This window comes from Lagopus leucura, unplaced genomic scaffold (assembly GCF_019238085.1).
Source record: "Lagopus leucura isolate 7727_CA_CO unplaced genomic scaffold, USGS_WTPT01 Super-Scaffold_100002, whole genome shotgun sequence".
NCBI classification, from domain to species: Eukaryota; Metazoa; Chordata; class Aves; order Galliformes; family Phasianidae; genus Lagopus; species Lagopus leucura.
The window spans coordinates 34,312,015-34,324,315 of record NW_024962263.1 but is presented as its reverse complement, the minus strand read 5'-3'; the positions used below and the strand labels follow the sequence as shown (position 1 = coordinate 34,324,315).

Sequence of the window (12,301 nt, the reverse complement as noted above, 5' to 3'; positions counted from 1 at the left end):
AATGACACCTGTAGGCTGATACAGTACACAACCAGGCTGTGAAATTCCCAAAGGCCTTGTGCTCTTATTTTCTGGGAAGTTAGGAAATTCATGTTATCCGTTTAGTCACACTTGACGATGGATCAATATACTTAAGCTTTTCATTGGTTTCATTTTTGATGTGAGGCTGAAATTCTTACAGATATTAAAGTATTTCCCCTTGTGTGGTGCTCTTTGAGCAACCAGTAGGATGTAATTGTCTCTCTGTGATCCCCTCAGCTATGAAAATCCTTAGCTAAAGTAATTACAGTTTACTGACCAAAAATAAATTTTTCAGAAAGGAGAAACAACCTGCACTGAACAACTTCCAAGGATACTATTTAAGGTTGAAAGGAGTGATGGAGAGCTGACAGCTACCAGGATTCTTTATATGAGGCATTATGCAACCAGTTTTGTTTCTTAGTAACATCTGACCAAGAACCGTCCAAGACAATGCTAAACACTCTGCAGAAGGTTGCCTACCAGTTGTAGTGCAAATGTAGACACCCATTGTTTTACACATACAAGAGGGAAAACTGTGACCAGTAAGGCAGTTTGGTTCTGTAAAGTTTTGTTTTCCTTTTACCTAACTTCCATTTTTTTTCAGTTCCCTTTAAAGTATTAGCATTAAAATGTCCAAGAGACAGAGAATTTGCCAGAAACAATCAACTTCTGCATGTTTGCTGCCTGCAAATTTCCAATAGCTCAAGGTTGTCTGTAGAGTCTCAGCCTTGGCACACTCAAAGAAAATTCACAGGTTTCCTCTGGAACGGATTAAATTTATGTCCAAACTGGATACAAATAAAGAGCTGATTCTACCTGTTTGTTTGTTTATTTGGACACCTCTGAAACACCAAGGAAAATGTGATCTTAAAGTTTCTGCAGCTGTAATTCAAGTTTCAGATTGGTTACAAATACTCAAAAAAAGCAATAAAATCACTGATTTGATGCAGGGTAAGAGAATAAAAATATATATTTTTTTAAAATTAACCATTGAGAAATCCACCTTGACAGTATTCCCAAAGCTTCTGCTTTTCCCCTCACAAATTAACCTAGGTTACTCTGAGAGTTTTCATGCAGCTTGTTCTTTTTAACATAGCAAGCTTTTCCGCCTATATCAGAAAAGGGAGCGTTTTCATCTCCATGTAAAAACCTGTTTGCATATAGATTTATGCATTCTATTGGTAATGTTTGAGAGGAAACTCTTGGCAGAAATTGTTGACTCTATAAATACATTCAAATGTGAACCTGAAATGATTGTTCAATGCTGTTCAGGGTAAGTTAGCAAGAGTTATTTATTTATTTCTTATTTTTCCCTTTTAACTGGAGACTGATAGCAGCAATTACATTAAAAAAAAAAAAAAAATTTCAAGTATTAATTTTTAGAACATGTTTAAATTGGAAAAAGGTATTACAAGATATTGTAAACTTCAGTCAGCCAAGTAGAAGAAAACAAGTCCTGAACAGAAAAATTCAGGTAAATCTGGACATTTTGAAACAAAACCCCAAAGACAAGCTGCAGAGCATATTACCTGGAAAACATTAAGGCACCTACTAAAAATGATTTTGAAAGCATCTGTAAGTCAAATATTCCTCCACTGTTTCTCCAAGTTGCTCAAGAGAGAGAAGTTATTTTATTTGGTACCTTTTTTTTTATTGGTCAACAGGCCTAGAAGTTCAGAAGTTTAAAACCTCTTCTTCCAAAACATTACAGAGAATCATTGATTATTACCCCAACGCAGCAATGTTCCTTGCTTCAATCAGCATTTTCTTTTTAATAAGGAAATGATGCTTTTTTTCACTGAATAAACAACACACAACCAACTTCTCCAGTAAAAGCATCAGCCTTACTCCTCCCCTCCCACAGATTAATGGAGAAAAGTGAAGTTTATAAACACACTGGAGATCATAAGGTTAGAAACACTTGCCTGTGTTTGCAGCTCCCCAAATGCACAGCCTCATTTGCTGCCCAATCAAACTCAGCCATTGTAACAGTTACCTATGCAGGTTTACTCTAGAGTTTAAAATTCCCCACCTACAATATATATAGTTAGTCTTAATAAATAAATGACTTGGACCATGCATTATATATCATTCAAACCCATGAGGACACAAATTATGTATAATACATTGGCTGTGTAATTTATTTATTAAGCAAAACGTGAATTTTCCATGCTTGTGTTTTGAGGCACAGTTTGTCACACACAGCTAAATGATGTATTCTTATTAGTCCCACTCAATTACCAAGTCATCCCTCTGCGCACTGTATATTTGTTAATGATAGTGCCACAACGCTGCATCTACAATACCTGTGATTTTAGTGATTCATAACCACTCACTAAAACTGTGAAAATGATAAATTGACTGCTGTTGATTAAATGCCGCCAACAGTATGTCTCGTATGTGTTTGTTGCAGTTAGAAGTTAAAGAAATAGCATTGCTCCAATCATTTAAATATCTAATTAAGCGGAGCCCTGGCTAGATAGAAAGAGCTTGTTGGAATGAAATATCATTAAAAGAGGAAAAAAGTATAGTGCTGATTTTTGCATGTATGTACATAAAGACTTTTCATCTCAACCCTGCTGGTCATAAATATGTCATGAACAAAACAAGACCGAAAGATAAAAATTAGAAGGGCTCAAGAACTTAGTATGGAGTGGAATCCTCCCAGACTTACTGCACAGCTGCACATGGTTGATTTGATGTCTTTAGCTGATATCCCAGATTAGCCTGAAACAACAGTGAACTCCAGTAACATATAAGGCAGTCCTTGATGACAGCCCTTAAGACTGTGGCAAATAGAGTGGAGAGAAGATGATGTGTGTAGGGGAAAGCTATATTCCAGTAAAGCAAACAACACCTCTCAACCTCCCACTGTCGAGAAAAATATTTGCATGGTTGTAGCAAAGGAATGGCAGATGAAAGGGAAAGCAGCTCTTTCAAACTTAGATTAATTATCTGTATTGCTTTGCTTAATTTTTTTTTTTTTCCTTTAGATTATCCTGTACAGAGTCCTCAAGCTAATAGTGGAAACAGAGTGGAACAAGACCAAGAAAAGTGGGTATTTCTGTGCCAACAATTTGGCTCCTATCTGAGGATGCTGGAGTAGACAGAGTAATAAAAATAGAGACTTGCCAATTTATGGTCATCTTATTAAGACGAATTGGGAGGTTTTTGCTTCTCCCTCATTTTGAAGTAGATAGATGTCAGAAAACAGGAAATAGGTTCAACACCCCCCCCCCCCCAACTGTTCTTCATGCAAGCAATGCTTACAGATTTCTCTATTTCAGTAGTGGCTTTCACTTCAAATCACTCTTCACTCTGTGTCCAGAAAAGTAGAAAAGTGAGGAGCTGCACACAAGCTGATGCAGTAGATGACATGCATGAATGTGGCAGGGACAACTCTACTTGACAGAAGAAACAGAGGAGGTGAAAAGTCTGACACATCCTGTGCAGTCCATTGCAGGCTTTCTCTTTTAAACAGAAGAACATGTCATTTCCAAAATTACTTTATATTTGAAGTCTGGAAAAAACATATGTACCATTACTGCACCTCAGGAACAGAGGTCTAAGCCAATTCTGCCTAAATTATAACTTGCGTCCACACGAACAGTAAATACTTCAGATGTGATGCTTACACCACAGAATTACCTCCTGCAGTAGAGTCTTGCCAGTATGGCATTCGTGGTCTTTTTCATATTCCTGTCCCTACAGAAAATGTGTCACTAACATCGCAAGTATCTTCCTGCTCCTGTATCACTGGATTCCCAGTCAGGGTTTTGTATAAGCCACTAAATTAGGAGAAAAGGAAAGATATTTATCTTTCCTATGAACTGCTTCCTACAGGGGGAGCAAATACTAATTGTGATAAAGAAGCAGCTCCAAGCTATGCAAGGCTGTCATGAAGAAAGGAGTCTTCAAGGTGGTTAACGATACTGTTAAAGTAACGTGTCTAACTTAACAAAGACAGTAAGGGCAAGAATTGTAACTTATATTGAATCCTTCTGAAATTTAGACTAACACCTTATTTGCAGAGCAACAAATCTTTCAGTTGTCCTGTTAGTTTCTGGGCCTCTTAAAGATACTTTGGCCTTAAAATATTTCTCATCTATAGAACAGACAGTAGAAACAGAAAAATCCATTTCTCCTTGCCCTATACACTTACACTCCACATTACTGGAACATGAAGACTAGAATATTAAACATTGTTCTGGTACAGAAAACTTGAGCTTACCTGTTGAGTCCATTAAGCACTGATACTGGATAAACCGTTCACCTGAACCACGTAAGTCAGAAATGAGAATTCTCCATACATGATCCATCCTTACACATCATCATTAGCAGACTTTACCCAAAGACAACAGAGTGGAACTTACTGTTTCCTACTAAAATTCACACAGCAACACAGAAGTTACACAATATAAACTAGCTAAGAAGTGCAGCAAAATAGCTTAGCCTTCAACTGCATGCATCTGTGCAGTCACACCTGCCTAAATCAAGCAGTCCTACAGCTGGCTGTTGGTGAGAAGGACCAGTTTGGCTTTTAAATTTATTATCTGGCTATGTGTAGTAATGTAACACTGAACTTAGCATTGACTAATTCACCCTGTCTTGTTTTATTTTTGTTGTTTCGTGGGTTTTTTTTTTAGAAAAGACTTTGTGGGTGAGTCTATATCAGATAGATTGGGTCTATCTCAGTAAATATTTTAAATATTTAAAAATACAGGAAAACAAAAGAAAATTAAAAAAAACTGCAAGACTTGAATAAGGTAGAAGGAAAGAATCCCCTGCCAGAGTGGTCAGAGGATTTTCTCATCACAGTGTTTCTACTACGGCCTCCACCTGGAGCTCCAAGTAACTTGGAAAATCTTCCTAAATCTTCTCAGAGAGAACTCAGTTCCTTCAGTTCTCCAGAAGATAAGGCATCCCTACTGATAAGTATATAAAGTACCAATGATGAGCTGGCAAGTGACTAGAGACCTTCATAAAGCCTTGAGAGGCTATCTGATGTCAAAAGAGCAAATAACCCAGCCAAGTTTAACACAACACTCAAGAACATGAGCTCACAACCACCACAACGGTACTGCTCACTTCTTCAGTGACTAACCCCAAAGAGAAACTTGCCAAAAAGCACAGAGATAGAAAGAAAAGACAAGTGAACATCCAACCAGATTCACACAGCTGCGCACGTACTCATCAGCCAGTTACCTATGAAGAGGACAGGAAGAAGAGAACCTTTAGAATGCTGGAAAAGCAGTCACTAGAGTTAGTTCGTCCTTCCACATTAGGTGGAAGTTCACAAAGCAGTATTTCAAGCACAACACCTTGTTCAGCATTAACTAAGAAGTACATGAGTAAGAGGGAAATAATTTCCCCAGGTCAGAAGCAAGGGAGATTAAGAAATAATGCTTTTCTTTTTCATTTTTTTCTCCACGCTAAGCCCAACTAACCCCTAAATATGAACTTTGAGTCTTGCTATAATACAAATAATAAACCTACTATGCACCAATGGAGAGGGGATCTGGAATCATGCTTGCATGTCTAAACTGGAGAGAAAAGTGTCTGGAGCCAAAACAGTAAGTGTTCTGATTTTTCATGACAAATTCACTATACTAGCAATTAAATACTTTTAAAAAGGACAACTATCATGCTACATCGCATCTGACAGTGCAAAGGAAAAGGATAAATAAAAAGCATTGCCTGGAAATACTACACTTTAATGCTAGAAACACAAAATTCTATACTATAACACAATTCTATTGGAACTTACCTTTTAGACAAACTGCTAAATGAATCTTGAATATAAATAATTGAGGTAGAGGGGAGTAAAACCACAATTTTGTCAAAATGAAAACCCAAAGTATTAGGTGTCATAGAAAATGCACGTCATTCTTCCATAAATAAAGTTGCTAAGCAGATTTACTGTGAAACAATTTATGCTGTGTTACATAAATGGCAAAATTCTTCAGTCTCCTTGATTGTAAAGAACAAACCTGTGAAAAGAATCCACTTTTACTACCAGTCACACCATATATTTAACAGGTGTCTATTTTACACACAAGCCTTGCAGATACACAAATAAACACATAAAATGTCAAAAGTATCAGCTATTCTAATAACTTTCTTTTTTCCATCTTTTTCTTTTCCCCCTAAAGAGATGAATAACTGCCTTATTAGACCTGGGTGGATATTTCTTTCTAATTTCTTTACAAGCAAATTGAAATTTGGCAGTGAGCAGAAGTGTTTACAATGCACAGAACACGGTTGTCTAGTTACTAACAAGCTACTCCTACTGTAAAAGTGTTCTATCAAGGACTCTCATATCAAGTATACCATGAAGTATATCCATTATAGGGAATAAGCTTTCTCACTGGCCTATTGCTTAACTGCTTCCAAGGCAATACTGAGAAGTCAAGTTGGAGAGCCATAGTTGTTACTGGTTATAATCCAGAAATCAAAATAAAATACTAATAAATCAACAAGAAGGTCAAAACTAGACATGAGCTTAAAAGTATAAAATAAAAAACTCAAAAGGTTGGAAGGAACAGATGGGGAGAAGAATAGGATTTAAGTGAGAGAAAGATTTAAAAAGCAAGAGTGAACAATGCAAGAACTGCTTTCAAGGAGCTAAAAGCATATAGAAGCATAGAGTTTTAGAATCACCAAGGTTGGAAAAGACATCTAAGATCATGCAGTCCAGCTGTCCACTGAATCATTAGAAACCAGAATGTTCATTTAATTTCCATCAAGTATTGAGGACTGAAGGCAAAGAATGTTAACAGAATGGTTGAATGGAACCCAGCTTTCGTTTGCAGAAAGTATGACAGCAGATAACAAGTGCTGAATGAGTAGGAGGACTACAAGTTATGCCTTGCACAGCATGTCTGTAATCAATGCCTGTGATTAGCCATTATTTTTTTATGAGTACTCCTGTACATTTTCTGATATTAGATTTGTTTGTTCAGTCTGAAGGCAAAATCTCAACCAAAGCTATCTGTCCCCCAAATTTCAAGCAGTTGTAACTGAAAAAGCAATACACCTTTCCAATCACTCCACCTTGCCAGCCTAGTATTTAGTTTCTACGCACATCCACACAAACAAAAATATCAGGTGTTCAGTTGTCTCTGGAGAGAGTGACCACAGTCATAGCTGGGCTGTTTTGAAACCAGTGAAAGAATTGGAGATCATTCTTCTTATATGCTTGGCCTATACACTTGTGTCAAAAAGGCTGAAGGTAGGCAGAAGATAAACGTAATGAGAAAATACGATGCTGTCTGTTTAGTGGGTTGCCATGTCACCACGCATTGCTAATACCAGCACACGAATTCAAAAATAGCATGTGCTCTTCTGCCTTCCCAGATGCTGGAAATGAAGAATTTGAGCAGCAAAGAGGCACATGTAAAATGGTTTCCTCCAAAAGCCCACTGTCTGTCTGGCTGCAGCATACCAACAGGACCTCCTAGTTGGCAATACACCTAGGAAATTGGCATTGCTCTACTTTTTTTTTTTTTTTTTTTTTTTTTTATGCCTAGAACACCCAGAAGATATTTCATTCTAGCAGAAGTGTTTTTCTTCTGTTCTCATGCTGTCCTCTTCTATACCCCATTACTGCTCAGCCTCTGAGATCTGAGCTCCAAAGGCATTTTACCCTTGCAATACAGAAGCAAATGATTATGCAAAATACTGCTATGATGTTCAGTCTTCCAATCAAGACATTACATGGTTGTGGCTGCAAGATCATTTATAAGAGCTGATTATTTTATTTTTTTTAATTAAGCAGTTCCTGAAACTGTTATAGATGTTAGATTTCTAATTGTTTTAGTTGTTTTCACCGATCACTAAGGATGATTGGCTGGCAGATGTTATCAATCAGTCTGCAAAGATTTGCACAGTACTGTGTTTCCAAAAAATGTGTAGTGAATATTCAAGACTCCATCCTGACTGGGTACCCTAATTAGTCTGTCTGATTGAATCTTGTCTTCTATTTTCAACCTGTTCACTAGCAGCAAAGATGTCACTCAGTTTCAGACTCAGTTCAAGTAAAATTTCAACGTATATAAGAACAGAACCTACAAAAAGTGAGGCATATAAATTAATAACAATGAAAATTCTTAATAAATAAAAAAAACCTCTCAATGACTTCTATCTTACGTTTGTCTCCATTTGCTATCTGAATCTAAATTATAGTCTCAATTTTTCCACCAATAATACATGTATGCTTATGTTTGCTTTCTTGTGTTTTACAGTGTTTATTAGAATATCTTTAAATTCATATAAAACACTCTGTGCATTCATTAGTTGGGGCTACATAAAATCTTCATAGAAGCAAAGCAGAAGCTTTTGCTGGCATTGGTGCTTTCAAGGCGTTCCTGTTTACAAAGACTCTGAATTTTTTATTTACCGATACCTTCAGGTCTCATCTTCCAGAAAAATCTTGAAATCAACAAATAGGTATTTGACCTTCCTATTTGCTCTGTTTGTAGTACAGTTAATACCTTATTGAAAACAAAATCATAAAACTAAACAAACAAAAATCCCAGACATTTCTGGTTTGACTGCCTTCAATAAATGCAAAGTTATAAAAGAAATCTGTCAGTTATAAAAGGGAGTAGGCTTCACTTCTAATGCAAGAAGTAAACTTCGATTTCAGGAGAAATTTACCCTGAGACAACTGTATTAGTCAATACATAAAATAATGACAGTTCTTAGGGAGTAAGGGAATTAGAGATTACTGATGTATCACAGGCTGCCAGAATTACAAACGTGGGGACTTGAACAAAATTTGTTCTGAGCAGTAAGTTCAGTGAGCCTGGAAATTCTCTCCCCACTTCCAATTCTCCCAAAATATGAGAGGGGGGAAAAAAGAAAAAAAAAAGAAAAAAAAAGAAAGCAAGATTGACTTTACCTGAGCCATATGGAGCAGACTTAGTCAATTGAGGACAGAAATCTCAGAACTGTTAACTGCAGCTTTCCGTTAAATGAAACAAATAAGTAAATAAATAAAAGATTAACTACTATATTTTTCCTTTTTAAAGTAGTTTGGGAAAAAAAAAAATCTTTCCGGTTTTCAAGCATTCAGAATGCATTTTTTGACCACCATTTCCCAATTCAAGACATAACATATTCTTTCCTTTGACAGCTGAGATCTGAGAGGATCACCCATAACCTGACTCCAGAGCTACTGGATTTAAAGCTCAGAGAAAGCCACCTACTTTTCTCCCTCAGAAGACTACAAGTTGTACAAAAATTTGAACACTGAGAGTCCAAAAGACATGGACATTCCCAACCTAAAAAGACAAATGCTCAATAGTACAGGCGCTGCTATATATTCAAATAACTTTCAGATGTCCCAAGTGATCAAAGAGTACCAAGACACAAAAGTTTCAATCTGTTATCAACGTGCTAATGCACTCTGAAGTTGAGTAAAACAAAATGGTCAAAGAAACTCAATTCAAAGTTACATTTCAGTGTTTTTCTCATTCATTTTCCACATTTCTGTATGCAGACTTTTCCCGTGCTGCCAGAATAGACCTATGACTTAATGCAATATAAAGTTATGCTTTGAATCTAATTTTGGCATAGTTCCATGCAGTTCTTGCTCTGTTTCCTTAAATAAAAAATACATTAATTGCTCAAGTACACTCTTAAGCAAATACATTGTTTCAAGTATTGCTGCCTCCTGGATGAGCAGATTTGTACATTTTCTACATTGCAATCTACAGAAATGCACCACGAATCTGAAATTTCATAAAACCCAGAATAAAGTGACCAAATCCACTTTCAGCACTATGGGACAGGAAACAAAATTGTTCCCACTTTGTAATCTATTATAAATTTCTACCATTTGTATCTGAAATCAAGATCTGGACCACTGACTATATTTTCCTCATTTGTTTCCCATGAAAACCAGTTCTGGGTAGGTGTCCATAGCAGAGATTGGTCTGTTTGTTTCAGTTGTTTGACCTACTTTGCATCAGTTTTAGTAAACAGCAGTGTGCCTTCCATTTTTCCTTCTCAGACATTTCCTTTCTTCTTAGAGAAAGCTTTAAAAAAAAAAAAGTAAAAAAAAAAAGTAAGTGCTTTCTTCATGAGTCTTCGCCTTACGTAGTGGCCTGTCCTCCCAGTGTCCTTCCCCAGGCCCCGAGTCATGCATCACTCATCTTGTCACATTGAACTCCAGATGCTCCTACCCTAGAGAATGCTCTGACTCTGGCAATTTTTCTTCATTCTCACTAACAATTTGGTAATGAAATATTGATTTTTAGTTAGATTCATATTGATGCTATTAGGTTTGCATTGATAAATCATGCTGGCCTCCTGTCTGAGAGGCTAGAAAGTGCTACACTGAACCCTGGAGATTACAATCAACTCATTGATGTGTTAATTTGATGGATTTTTTCGTTCTCTTAGAAGGAGTAGGAGGGGTAGGGGAAGATTTTTCAGTATGGCTGTTGTAAAGTTTTCACAGCAAAATCTGGGATGGTAATTGTGGATTTTTCTGCGTGCATTCACTTTTAAAGTATCTTTCTGCCTATTTGTCCAGAACATAAAATGAAAGGAGGGGGGAGAAGGACTCGGGGGTTGAGAGGATATGACACACCTTGTAAACAGAGCTCCAGACTCCCACATGGAGTGGAAAAAATAGGAACAGTTAAATCCCAATTAAACCGTTCAGAGGTCGTAGTCGGAAAGCATTTCCTTCTGCTGAACAGGTCTTCATGTAGCGCTAAATCCCAGGTGAGGTGAAAATGCTGTAGAAACAGGAACCCCCTCTTCTGCTGGCTCCACTCTACCTGGAGAAGCAGCAGTAGGAGGATTACCCCCTCTCCCTCCAACAAAGTGCCACTTAGGGAGCCACTGTCCAAATGCATCTGCAGCCTATTTAAAACAGCTTTCATTGATGGTACTTAATGTCTGTCATTAAGGGACAATGCACGCCGAACCAAAGGATTACGCTGTGAATTCCTTCAAAGACGCAGTGTTCCGTGGGGGTACAGCAGCCACTACAGCAGAGGATGAAAAGGCTTTCAGGGGACACCTAAGTCAAAATCTGCTGTATCATTATTCTGTAAAGAAAGCCGTTTCACATTTGGACATTGGCTTCCTTGTTTTCCCTGAAAGTCAATCATCTACACCTCTACCTGCATGCCCCCCAACTCCAGAGCATGGTAGCAAAGCCTGTTCAACAAGAGACTGATTCTGTATGTAGAACAGACTGAAACTCTGCTTTATTAGTAAAATCTTCCCTTCATTTAAATGGTCTCTCAAATCCTTAAACCAGATGTACTTTTGTTTCTTTTCAGTATTCTCATCTTTTTTTTTTTTTTTTTTTTTTTTGCCCTTTTAGAAGAACACTGGTGGTCAGCCTGCCAGGTCAATGACATCTTCACCAACTCCAAATATCACACAGAGCCTATGTTGGATCAAGGGAACTACCAGAAGAGCCTCACTGAACGACAGTCCACCTACCTTTGATTAATAATTATTGTATAGAGTTGGGGGAGGGGGAGCGATTTGAAGAAACTCCATTATCAACTTCTGCCCTTCCAAGAGTCTTCTCTACTCCATTCAAGGTTGAACCATTAAAAATAATACTGCTACTGCATGTAGGGCAGTTTATTATTATCTTATTCTGTTTTGGTGCCAGCTGAAAGAATGGAGGAAAAGAAAAAATAAGTCTATTCTTACCATGAGGAAATGGGCTCCTTTTTCTTGTAACCAGCTTAAATAAGCCACATATGTATTAGGACATTTTCTAATTAACTTCACTTAAAGACTCCCTCACCTCTTCTCTCTCCTTCCTCTCCCTCCCACATGAAAGCAGAGTCCTGTCTTGAAGAAATATGTCCCAATACATAAGGAGGCAATCATCTGTACCTTCAAAGATGATGTCAGTGATGAAACTGTTAGTTAAATTCTGTTGTACTATTGACGTCTTAATGCCACAAACCCAGCTGGTACGAGATCAGTAACGTAAACAGCTGAGTTCAGATTAATCTCTTTGAACCTCACTGCTGAGCTGAAACCTCGGTTTGACAGTCTAAACTGCCAGCTTCATCTTCTTCTCCAGTTATACAGCAGGTAAATGCTTTAAAATAAATAAATAAACAAAGCAGCCTGCTAATGTGAAAAGGTTTCACATGTAGCAAGGAAATCTAAGCTCTGGCAACCATTTCAAGCACAGCTCTGCCTCTTTGCACACATGTAGTAGTTTGCATTATCACATATGCTGTTAACTAATTTACTCATTTATTTAGATTTTTACAGCACTTATCCCATGCTC

At 37.3% G+C, this 12,301-nt stretch overlaps 1 long non-coding RNA gene across 1 annotated transcript; it reads right to left on the bottom strand.

Annotated features, from left to right (window-relative positions):
• Nucleotides 1-9,622: 9,622 nt before the first annotated feature.
• On the bottom strand, nt 9,623-11,808 carry LOC122179422. The gene is made up of 3 exons (XR_006178684.1): nt 11,707-11,808; nt 10,619-10,811; nt 9,623-10,061 (listed from the first exon to the last, which is right to left on the bottom strand). It is a non-coding gene; the product is annotated as an uncharacterized LOC122179422 (long non-coding RNA).
• Nucleotides 11,809-12,301: the final 493 nt, after the last annotated feature.